The 12,903-nt window shown below is 38.4% G+C and overlaps 1 protein-coding gene across 2 annotated transcripts in view; it reads right to left on the bottom strand.

The window, feature by feature from the left end:
• PSD3 (pleckstrin and Sec7 domain containing 3) overlaps positions 1-12,903 on the bottom strand; it is a 624,510-nt gene that overhangs the window by 489,692 nt on the left and 121,915 nt on the right. The window lies entirely within an intron of this gene.

Below are 12,903 nucleotides of genomic sequence, written 5' to 3'. Positions count from 1 at the left end.
TTCATTGGTGGACCTTAAACCCTTTTTGGAAGATAATCCCTTCAAAATATCCTACATATGTTTTCAGCATATTTTATAACATCTTATGTCATAACTTCCAAAGCCAGAAGGTCCATGAATTCCAAATGAAAAATCCTTGAAGGCTTTAAAAAAAAAAAAAGGTATAAAAATAAGAATGTATTCTATGGCACCATCTGATATACAGTACTGAAACAAGACTCTATACACTCAAGTGTTCAAAAAACTTAAATGTGTCCTCAGACGACAAAATAAAGTCCGTGCTCTGCAGCCCTGCATAATCTGGCTCCATCTCCTCCAACTTTTATCTCTCAATGATCCACTGCAGTAACCAACGCTATTCATACACTCAGCATTTAATGCCTTATGCCTCCACCAACCTTGTCCTGCCACCCTCTCTCCATCACACCCAACCAAGAGAAAAACAAGTCAAGATGAGTCAAGACATCATCTTTACTACTGATAAAGATGACTAGAGAAAATGAGTATAATCTATTATAAGAATTAGCCAGATTTCTCTAGCTAGTCATGGGCACAGCTAGACAACTCCAAACCATCCCAGCAGGGCCAGGTCTTGTAAGGCAGAAAAAGCCAAATGCAGCTGACTCTGAACAGAGAGGCCTAGCAGCTGCTGCATTGAAAATCTTCATTCTCCCCAACTCACCAGTCATTAAGTCACTCCTTTTTTCCTTTAACTAGAAACATTAGGCCAAGTAAAGATAAACTGTCTCACTAATACTCAACTCTTTCTTCAAGACGCAGTGCAAGTCCCACCTCTGACCTGAAAATCACCCCATCCCAGCTACCATTTATCATGCTATCCTTTCCTTGGAATTCCTATAGCACTTAATACTGTGCTACTCTTTTCATTTACAGTAATATCTGTTGTACTGATGAGAAGTCTATCAAGATAATATAAACAATAAGTCTCCTGATCCTGGGACTCTATCTTATCTCTCTTACTTTGCATCACTTAGATGCATGTCCTAACAAAATCGAAACTCAACTATTTACTGATTTTGAACAATTATTAATGTCAGAAAGTGGAGTATTCCATAGTTCAGAAGGAATGCTAAAATAAAGGGGAAACATAATTAAATGACCACTCTGAAGAGTCAGTGGCATGCCTGGTTAGAAGACAAAATACAAAATACAAAGAAAAAACAAAAGCCAAGAGAACAGACAGGCAAGAAAGAAGCCAGAGAGGGAACTACAGTTATTTAGAGGTGATCTGGAAAAGGCTCCTTTGAGTGTCAGAGTAATAAAGTGGAAATCATAAAATGGAAAGCTGTCCAACAAAGAACTGAACAAAACAATTCGTGAAAACAAATTAGGAAATGCATAAATATACTAAGGGTCACTTCACTATAGGTCATCAGCTGATCCTGAACTGCTTGCTGCCTCTGTGATATTGCTCACATAACAGAGTTGCCAAAAATCGAAGGGGTAACTAAGTCATTTTATACTCTCTTTACATATAACCAACAGATCCCAATTAGATCCTTATTAGAGTGCCAAGCCTAACTGAAAAGAATAATGAAGATGATTTAAGGAGCTGAAAAATGAAAGTTCTGCAAAGAGTAAAAACGCTCTGGACAAATACAAAAAAACTCGAAGGCATAATCATACTCTTGAAGACTAGAAGTTAAAGAGAATATAGCAAGTAGACATTTTACAGCTCCACTGAAAAATGATGAAATTCAGCAACAGAGAAATCCTATCTAAATACACAGGAGAAACTCTAAACACAAGCATTGTTAATGAAGCAGACGTAGAAACAATATGATCTTTTTTAGTCATCTCAATACTTGGTAGTCCACATAGTTGTCAACAAAATGGGACAGTAATACAGAACACAGTCACACAGAACATGTTGCTACAATTTAAGCTATCTAAAAGCAACAGAAGATAAAAAAAAACAAGTCATAAAAAATAAATATACACACACACTATTTGTAGAGCAAATATTCCTCTAGAGAGAGCTTTAAAATTGTCATTAAGGTATTTTGTTTGTCCTGAGTCAAACAGCAGATAAATCAGGTACCTGTCTGACAAAAATATTTCTAAATCCCAGTCGACAATATATGTGCTTCCTCCACTGCCCATAGCTCATTCCTTCAAGTACATAACAGACATTACCAGCTTTCCTGATAAAACTATAAAATCTACAACACTGGCTTTCATTCTGGAAAAATTTTGTATTAGTCTCAAAATGAAGAGAAGTCAATTTAAAACCTTGTTGTGCCTATTAGAAACTTCCTTCAACATTTTGCCCAACATTAAAAAAAAATTAAAAGTCTTTGGTTTTCTTTAAAGTTGGCAAGATATGACAATACAAACATACAGCCAAAGGGATTTTTTGTGGAGAAAAAGAAAATACCGTTTTGGAAAAAATGGCAAACCATATTGCAAATGCAATATGCAAGTAAGATGTCTTTTTTTAACTGGTAAAAAGATCATTCTGAGATGGGACTTGGAGTTATTTCAGTTTGATTCTCAAGTTTATGCTTGAATCCTTCCACAGCACTCTGAAGTTTGAATACCTCCAACTGCTGAAGAACTGACTAGCCTAGACAGCTCTTACTGTTTAGTTTAAAAAAAAAAAAAAAGACATTTCTTTTATTTGAAAAAAAAAAAAAAAAGATATGTATGATTACAAACTATGAGCCACAAGTGCCTGGCTAAATAACTTCATATATTGTATCACCTTAATCCTTACTAGCACTTGAGATCTAGTTTCCACTGTCAGTCCTATCTCAAAGAAGAGCTAGAAGGGCTACAGATCACATCAGGCCACAGGGGAGGCCAAGATTTGCCATAATCTTTGGAAGAGTTCTGTTTAGACCATATACATTACCACACATTACAATCCACAAAGAACTTGACCCCCTTAATTTCTGCTTCTAAAGCTAAAAAATTCCTTCAAAACTTTTCTCATGCACATAGCAGGTTCTTGAAATTTTCTGTGCACCATGGATTCTCAGTTTATGAACCTCAGGGTTTTGTTTTGCTTTGCTTTGCTTATTTTATACATACACAACTAGCAACAACTGAAATGCAAAGCATAAACAAAACAAATTCAATTCTTTTTCAAAATTACTCAGAAAGAGAGATGAGTCAAGGTGGCGGAGGGGTAGCAGACTGAGATGACATCAGATCATAGGAGTTCAGCTAGATATCAAACCATTCTGGACACCTACAAACCCAACAGAAGACTGAAGAGCAGAAGAGCAGCAATTCTAGAAACAGAAAATCAACCACTTTCTGAAAGGTAGGATGTGCGGAGAAGTGAATCCAAAGTGACAGGAAGATAGACTGTAGCGGGAGGGGCTGACTCCCAGTAAGCGGTGGAGCAACGGAGCACAAAATCTGAACTTTTAGAAGTGTGCTCCTCCACGGGACATTACTCCAGAGGCCAAACGGGGGTGGAGCCCTTGCAGGGACAGTGTGGTCTCAGGTCCCATGGCATCATGGAAGGATTGGGAGTGTTTGAGTGTAGCAGTGCTCACAGGTATCCAAGAAGGGAAGGAGCCTACAGAAACAGAGCCAAAGAGTGAGCTCTCAGCTAGGGGTAACCTTAAACTGTGATCTGTGGCACAGTCGGACCACTGCTCTTAGAGCAGAGACCCCACAAGTAGCAGATTTGGCGAGACTCCACTTCCTTTTCTGGAGCCAGGAATCTGCTGGGCTTGGAGGCTCCAAACAGGACTGTGTGCCAGAGACAGAAATGCTCAGTCACAGGCCGGGTGAGTTTGGAGCATGGCCAGAGACCAGGGAGACAGGAGTGATTGAGCACTTTTTTCGAGGGTGCTCGAGAGGAGTGGGGTGCAGAGCTCTCGGCTCCACGAGGCTGGAGACTAGGAGGCCGCCATTTTCATTCCCGTCCTCCAGAGTTCTACAGAAAGTATTCAGGGAACAAAAGCTCCAGAGCAAACCCAAGCAGATTACTTAGCCTGGCCCCTGGCAAGAGCAGTGCAATTCCTCCTGGGCAAAGACATTTGAGAATCACTACAACAGGCCCCTCCTGCAGAAGATCACCAAGAACATCCAGCCAAGACCAAGCTCACTGATCAAGGAGAACAGGGGGATTTCAGAGGAGGGGAAAGCAAAGCATGGAATTCATGTCTTTCTCCCCATGTTTCCTTAGTCTTGAAAAGTCAATTACATTTTTTCAAATTTTATTTTTTCCGATTCTAACTTTTTTAACTTTTCCTCTTTCCTCTTCCAACATTTTTTAACTAGTTTAACTTAATACCCTTCTTAAAAATATATTTTTAATCTTTCATTAATATAGTCATATTTATTCCTTCATTGTATCTAACTTTATTTTTTGGATACATATAGGGTTTTTCCTTATAAAAAATTTCTGGGATACAATTTCTTCTAATAGATCAAAACATACCCTCAATCTTGCACAGGGCTTTGTTCTAGTCTCCAGCCTGAGAAAATTCTCCATTTTCTTTTCTTTCATTTTCCAACCAACTTATCTTATCAATTCCTTTTTTTTTACAACTGTTTTTAAATTTTCGTCCTTACAGTCATATTCCATCCCTTCATCATGTTAACCCTTATTTTTGTATATACATGTTTTTCATTCCTTAAAAAATTTTGGGAGGTAGTTTCTTCTAAGAGACCAAAATACACCCAAAATCAAGTGGGTGGCTCTGTTCTATTCACCTGTCTAGTATGTGTATATATATATAAATATATCTATATTTAATCTAAAAAAATATTTTTTAAACTTCTTACCCCCTTTTTTCTCCCCCCAATTTGGGGTCTCTTCTGATTTTTCTGGGGGCTTTGCCTCCCTTTAAGTATTTTACTCTCATTCATATATTCTTATCTGGATAAAATGATAAGGCAGAAAACTCACCACAAAAAAAAAAAAAAAAGAACAAGAGGCTGTACCGAAGGCTAGGGACCTAATCAATATGGACATTAGTAATTTGTCAGACCTAGAGTTCAGAATGATGATTCACAACATGCTAGCTGGGCTCGAGAAAGGCATGGAAGATATTAGAGAAACTTAACCAAACAGCAAAGACTCTGTACTCAGAAAACTATAACGTACTCATGAAAGAAATGGAGGAAGACACAAAGAAATGGAAAAATGTACCATGCTCATTGCCTGGAAAAACAAATATTCTGAAAAATGTCTTTGCTACCTAAAGGAATCTACATGTTTAATACAATCCCTATCAAAAAATCAATTTTTTGAAATGGAACGAATAATACTAACATTTATATGGAACCAGAAAAGACCTGGAATAGCCACAGGAATGTTGAAAAAGAAAGCCAAAGTTGGTGGCATCATAATTCCAGACTTCAAACTCTATTACAAAGCTGTCATCATCAAGACAGTATGGTACCGGCAAAAAACTGACACACAGATCAATGGAACAGAATAGAGAACTCAGAAATAGACCCTCCTCTATGGTCAACCAATCTTCGACAAAGCAGGAAAGAATGTCCAATGGAAAAAAGACAGTCTCTTCAACAAATGATGTTGGGAATATTGGACAGCCACATGCAGAAGAATGAAACGGGACCATTTCCTTACACCACACACAAAAATAGACTCCAAATGGATGAAGGACCTCAATATGAGAAAGGAATCCATCAAAATCCTTGAGGAGAACACAGAAGGCAACCTCTTCGACCTCAGCTGCAGCAACTTCTTCCTAGGAACATCGTCAAAGGCAAGCGAAGCAAGGGCAAAAAATGAACGATTGGGACTTCATCAAGATCAAAAGCCTTTGCACAGCAAAGGAAACAGTTAACAAAACCAAAAGACAACTGACAGAATGGGAGAAGATATTTGCAAACAACATATCAGATAAAGGACTAGTATCCAATATCTATAAAGAGCTTAGCAAACTCGACACCCAAAGAACAAATAATCCAATCAATAAATGTGCAGAGGAATAAAATCTTAAAAAAAAAAAAATGAGGGGGGGTGGAGTGCCTGGGTGGCTCAGTGGGTTAAAGCCTCTGCCTTTGGCTCAGGTCATGACTGGGATCGAGCCCCACATTGGGCTCTCTGCTCGGCAAGGAGCCTGCTTCCTCCTCTCTCTCTCTCCATCTGCCTCTCTGCCTACTTGTGATCTCTATTTGTCAAATAAATAAACAAAATCTTTAAAAAAAAGAAAGGAAGAAGAAATAGGCAGAGGACATGAACAGACATTTCTGCAAAGAAGACATCCAGAAGGCCAACAGACACATGAAAAAGTGCTCCACATCACTCGGCATTGGGGAAATACTAATCAAAACCACAATGAGATACCACCTCACACCAGTCAGATGGCTAAAATTAACAAGTCAGGAAACGACAGATGCTGCAGAGGATGTGGAGAAAGGAGAACCCTCCTACACTGTTGGTGGGAATGCAAGCCGGTGCAGCCACTCTGGAAAACAGCAAGGAGGTTCCTCAAAAAGTTGAAAATAGAGTTACCCTACAACCCAGCAATCATACTACTGTTTTACCCTAAAGATTTTTACCCTAAAGATATTTACCCTAAAGATACACAAATGTAGTGATCCGATGGAGCATGTGCACCCGAATATTTATAGCAGCAATGTCCATAATAGCCAAACTACGGAAAGAGCCTAGATGTCCATCAACAGATGAATGGATCAAGAAGATGTGGGATACACACACACACACACACACACACACACACACACACAATGGAATACTATGCAGTCATCAAAAGAAATGATATCTTGCCTTTTGCAATAACATGGATGGAACTAGAGGGTATTATGCTGAGCAAAATAAGTTAATCAGAGAAAGACAATTATCATATGATCTCCCTGATATGAGGAATTTGAGAGGTAAAGTGGGGGCTTGGAGGTAGGGAAGGAAAAAATGAAACAAAATGGGATCAGGAGGAAGACAAACCATAAGAGACTCTTAATCTCACAAAACAAACTGAGGGCTGCCTGGGGAGGGGGGAGAGGGTGGTTGAGTTATGGACATTGGGTAGAGTATTTGCTTTGGTGAGTGCTATGAAGTATTTAAGCCTGACAATTCACAGACCTGTATCCCTGGGACTGATAATACATTACATGTTAATTTTAAAAAATTACTCAGAAGGACAAATTTAATGAAACAGCAATATTCATAGAGGCCACATTATTGCAACATGAAGCAAATACATCACTGAAAAGACTAGGAGTTATCAAGCTGGCCTCATAGGCTGGGTCCTTCCATCTTGGGTATTCCATACTTGTATGATTTGCTTGCTATCCCTCTAGGAATGTTGGTCCTGCTTTCAGTAGTTTAGTCAAAAGAAGTAGGCCTTCTTCATGTACAGAGGAAAAAGAGTTATAAAAATAATGAAATTTACACATTTCAGTACTTTCTACCAAAAATATAATACCTCATTAAGAAGACAGCACATTTATAGTATAGTTTCCACCTGTATTTGCCTAGATTTACAGACAAAATATCTCAATTCAGTTCTAAGAAATATTATTCTCTAATTCTTTTTTTTTTTAAAGATTTTATTTATTTGATAGAGAGAGAAATCACAAGTAGGCGGAGAGTCAGGCAGAGAGAGAGAGAGAGAAGCAGGCTCCTGCTGAGCAAAGAGCCCGATGCGGGGCTCGATCCCAGGACACTGAGATCATGACCTGAGCCGAAGGCAGCGGCCTAATCCACTGAGCCACCCAGGCGCCCCTTATTCTCTAATTCTAATCAACATCTCTTGTTATACTTAATCAAAATAATGTTTTACTCCTTAAAATCCTGGAGTACTTACTTTCTTATTTCAAGGACTCAGTGGCCTCAGAACCAATTCAGAGTACAAGCAATGATTTCCTCCTTACACTGCTACTTCATGAGCAACCAACTACTCTTAACTTCTCTCTTTGCAAGGCCTCCCTTGATTTCCAAAGCTGCTGGAGAGCAGAGTGGCTCTGCACTGGATGTTTTTACCCAGAGAGGCACAGAAGACCCCTGTGTCTATAACTATTCTCAATTCACTCAACTCACTGGTCTCCATTTTACACCCAAGACACCCCTTTTGCATATTTTGAAACTCTAAGAAAACATAACATTATAAAAAAAAAAAGTGACACATATTACTTCATTGAGCTACACAACAGACTATTATTATAATTAATGTGGTTTTTAGGTCAGATGTTTTGCTTTAACAACCTAAAAATGTTTTTCTTTTTAAATCTCAGCCCTGAAATGTTTAAAACAGACCACTAAAAACAATTTGCATGACCAACTTATTACTCATTGACGTTCAACTCATAAATAGGTTCATTCATGTTAAAAGCTATTTTTAAATGTGCCTAACTCATTGCTTAGAATCACTAACAATTAAGCATTATACTTCAGTGGAATCTTAAAAGTTTAAAATTATATTTCTCCCATCTCCTTCCCAACTCCCCCAATTCTGCCATCCTGAATATCAACATTATTTTAAACTTTGCTGTCTTCTATTACAGTAGCTTCATTCATTGATAATTCAGAAGTAATGCTTCTGAACACTCTGGCATCTGACTTTTAAACTCAGTTATTCTATCAGTCAGGTTTTGGCTACATAGATGTATGAGCACATGCTGCCAAGCCCAAAAGGTTTCCCCAAATGAAATCAGGGGTAGATCTACACAGAGAGGGTATCAGCACCCCTACTGGGCCATTCACAAAAGGACCAGAGGATTCACTGGCAAGGCCTTGTTCTCTCTCCTCTCTTCAGCCCTCTCCTTAGCATGCACCCAATCTACCCTGGTGAGAACACACACCAGGTTGCCAGAATGACAATTTATTATTCAAGCAGGGAACTTAGTTTATATTCTTTTAAAATGACAGCCTAGAGTTATTAAAGACGTGAGTCCCACAAACAGACTTATAGCTGCAAAATATAGTAAGAGGTCTGCGGAAAAAGTGTCCAATCCAACATGCAACAGTCAAGCTTGTAGGATTCTTGAAATAGATAGCAAGTTAAAACATGTGAAGCCAAAAGGCTTACCCCTCATTTTGACACACCTACTGGAAAGGCGTCAAGCTTAATACAGTACTTACTTTTTTGTTTAAAGCAACAAGTAAACAAAATAAGCAGAAGCTTAATGGCAGAGTAAAAGCCACAGCTGGGTTAAACTCCTGGTAATATAACACTTGGTATTTTCCCTGTCCATTTTTTCCAGAGAGTTTAAGGTACATTACTAGCATGATCTCATTAATCCTTCTTACAAAACCTTATGAGAGGAGCAGGCAACAAGTATTTTAATCTCCCTTTTTAAAATGGAAAAAAAAATGTGATGTATAACTTTTCCCAGGATTACAGCTGGCACACAGTCCTACAGTCAGGGAAATAAACAGTTGGCCTGACTCTCAGTAAACGGTGGACTACACTGGGCTATTTTAAAGGAAATGCTTCTCACTGGGATAAGACAGATTTCCCAGGCAACTGTACACTATTAACCTTAAATATAAAAGTTCCAATTATCCTACCAGCAAAAATGGTTTATTATTTTTTTTGCAGAAAAGTGCAATTCAGGACACACAAACTACCAAGCTATAGCAAAACCAAAGCTAAGTCTAGGGAATAGAGGAGAGGAACGCTCTTTTATAGAGAAAAGGAGGGAGTTGCAAGGGGCTATTAAAAACAAAAAGTCTATGGGAGTAAACTGGGAGTTCCAAGTGTAGGGACTTTTCGGTGGCTGGGCTATTATAGAACAAGGAGAAACCCTTCTCTCTCCTGCTGGGATAGTAAAGTAGAAGGGACTTGCAAAGTACCTCTCTCTCTGTCAGTTCTGCGACTGACAAGTGAAGGCTCCCCCTTCTGACCTCTCAACTCCATTTTTGTTAGGTTTCCCTTTATAGTTTTCACACTATATACTTTGCAAAAGAGAATGCCATTCCACTTCTCAGTAAGTTTTACAATCTATACAACAATGTCAAACAAAGAAGTTTTTTAAAATGCATACTTCTCCAAAACTCTTAGCTTCCAATATACCTTACAACCATGCTTCTCAAACATGGGTATCTTCAAATCATCAGCGTTACTCAGCAGTATGCCAAGGGGTACACAAAGTCTCAGGACCAATGGGTACATTTTATTGGAGTTCAGTTTGAATAGACAGTCATTTAAAACCTGATTTTTATATTAAAATAAATATACTTTTAACATGTAATGCAAAAATGGTTATAAAATTTCTGTTCACGCACCAAGGATTATGTCCACTCAAGCAAGGTTGGGAGAGGAACAGAAGGAATGTTACTTGCATTTTAGGGGCAATTCAAGGGAAATGTTTCAGAAGTTCTGATAAACAAAACTAAGAGATTTAGAAAAAAACTTATTCCAACCTTCTTGTCTGGCCCAAACTATTCCCGGCAAATGGGAACACATTGTTCCATAAAGTCTTTTACCTGACTTTCTTTTCATGTAGGTTCTAAGACCTATCAAATTGGGATTCTATTTCAAATCTTCTATAAAATTATCTTCAGATTACTAGCAGTAAAATGCTGTAACCACACTAAACGTAGACAATGCTTAGCTCTTCTTATTCATACACTTAACTATTTTCAGAATACCTAACACATACCAAATTTACCTTGCTAAAGTCTCTTAACTATGAGCTGGTCCATAGGTGTCTGAACGCCTTTGACTTTTAGAACAACAGTGTTCTCTTCAGTATTTCAACCAGAAAGTTAAACAATAAAGGTGCCTAAGTGGCTCAGTCAGTTAAGCATTTGCCTTCAGCCCAGGTCATGATCCCAGGGTCCTGGGATGCAGCCCAACTCAGGTTTCCTGCTCTGTTTGTCCCTCTCCTTCTGTCCCTCCCCCCGCTCCTGCTTTCTCTCTCTCAAATAAATCTTTAAAATAATAATAATAATAATAATAATAATAATAATAATAAAAAGAAAAGGCATATGACCATGTATATTGACAGGAGTGATTCCTTTACACTTACTAAAAATATACACAAACTGGGGTGCCTGGGTGGCTCAATCAGTTAAGTATCTGCCTTCAGCTCAGGTCATGGGATCCAGCCTGAGTTGGGCTCCCTGCTAAGCAGGAAGTCTGGTCTCCCTTTCCCTCTGCCCCTCCCCACCACTCCTGCTCTCTCTCAAATAAATAAAATCTTTAAAAAAAGAAAGAAAGAAAAAATATCACTAACTGCCAAAAGAGTCACATGATTAAGTTAGTAACCAAAAGTAAAAAGCACACAAAGATTACCAAGTTACCAGGTAATCCGGAAAATCAACTGACTGGGTGGATAAAAACAGTATTCTCTCACACTTAACTTGCTTCCAAATGCACAGAGTTAGGATTAAGTATTGCAGGCCCACTCATATATTCCCAGATGCTGTGAAGGGAATTGCTTCCAACATCCAAGAAGTTCAACAAGAGGCTGGTGAAAGATCTAATCTAAACCACCGAAACTAAACTGGTGACCCCTCTAAAGAGCTAAATGAGCAACTACACCCATGGAAGAATTCAGCTCCTCAGGACAGCTAGATTTACAATGCAACAGGGTGTAGAAATGCATATCCATTTCCCTATAATTCCTGAAACTGCCACAGAAAGAAGATACTCTTGGTTTTCAATTGTTTTGGGGGTTCCAGAACCCTTGGAGAAGGTGGTGAATACACCATACCCTTTCCTGAAGGGAAACAAATATATCTACACACACCCACAGAAAATACTATATACTACTTCAGGATAGCCACTGCCCTCAGTTAAGACCATCCTATATTTTTACCCAGTAACTGAGAATTCCCAACTCAAAAAAACTGCTCCCAAGTCCAACTCTGCCTAATTAGGATATTAAGACACTGAGGAAGATTTCACAAGCAGATCATAAAGTATTTGAACTTTATTTTTAAAAATAGAACTTGTATGTCTAAATGGACTGTCCTCATTCAAAGAGTCTCCCTAGGAAACCACACTTGTTATTTCAGGAAATCCTGAGCAAATCATTTAGAATTCCTGTTCTGAAGTAACTTCCAAAACCAGTTTTCACCTCACGTAGACAGGGGGATTCCTTACAGACACACCTCATGTCTCACTAAAGAAAGACTGTCCCAGCTTGCTATCACCTGGCCTACATAGCAAACTTTCAAAGTTGTAGCCTCATTCAAAAATAAAATCCACCCACAAAAAAATAGTTCCATCATTGCTGTGGGTAATTTTTTAAAACGCAATGGAGGATGTAAATGTAATTCCAAAGTAAAGAGATCCAACAATGTGTTAAGCTACTGTAAAATCACAAAGATAAGTAAAGTCTACTCTGAAAAGAATAACATTCTTTAAAATCTTACTGTTTTGATATAAAATTTATTTATTTAATAAACATGTCAGGTGGCGGGGCGGGGGGAGCTAATATTCAGTTTGCTTTCCAAAATGCCTTCTCTTACTGAGATCCATTTTAATAACAGCTTTAAGGTCCTGAGTAAAAAGTTATATCATCCTCATATATTCTTTTAAAAATGCCTTTCCCACAAACATTCTTTGTTCAAGTGCCTGACAAAGTAAACTACCTTAATGAAATCCTGAAAACAAAACAGCCAAATTTAGATTTTGAAATCCACAGTACAATGTGAATTTATGGAATGACCAGAAAACAATATAAATTTCGGGGGGAGGGGTCAATAATGAAATACAAAGTATCCATGGTTTAGGTCCTATTAAAAATTATGTTGGGGGCGCCTGGTGGCTCAGTGGGTTAAGCCTCTGCCTTTGGCTCAGGTCATGATCTCAGGGTCCTGGGATCGAGCCCTGCATCGGGCTCTCTGCTCAGGAGGGAGCCTGCTTCTTCCTCTCTCTCTGCCTGCCTCTCCGCCTATATGTAAGGTCTGTCTGTCAAATAAATAAACAAAATCTTTAAAAAAAAAAAAATTATTCTGTACTTACAGCTTATTGTGTC

Source organism: Mustela putorius, unplaced genomic scaffold (assembly GCF_011764305.1).
Source record: "Mustela putorius furo isolate JIRA1106 unplaced genomic scaffold, ASM1176430v1.1 tig00537275_pilon_pilon_pilon, whole genome shotgun sequence".
Classification (NCBI taxonomy): Eukaryota; Metazoa; Chordata; class Mammalia; order Carnivora; family Mustelidae; genus Mustela; species Mustela putorius.
Note: the sequence above shows the minus strand (reverse complement) of the source record. Positions and strands in the feature narration are given on the sequence as shown.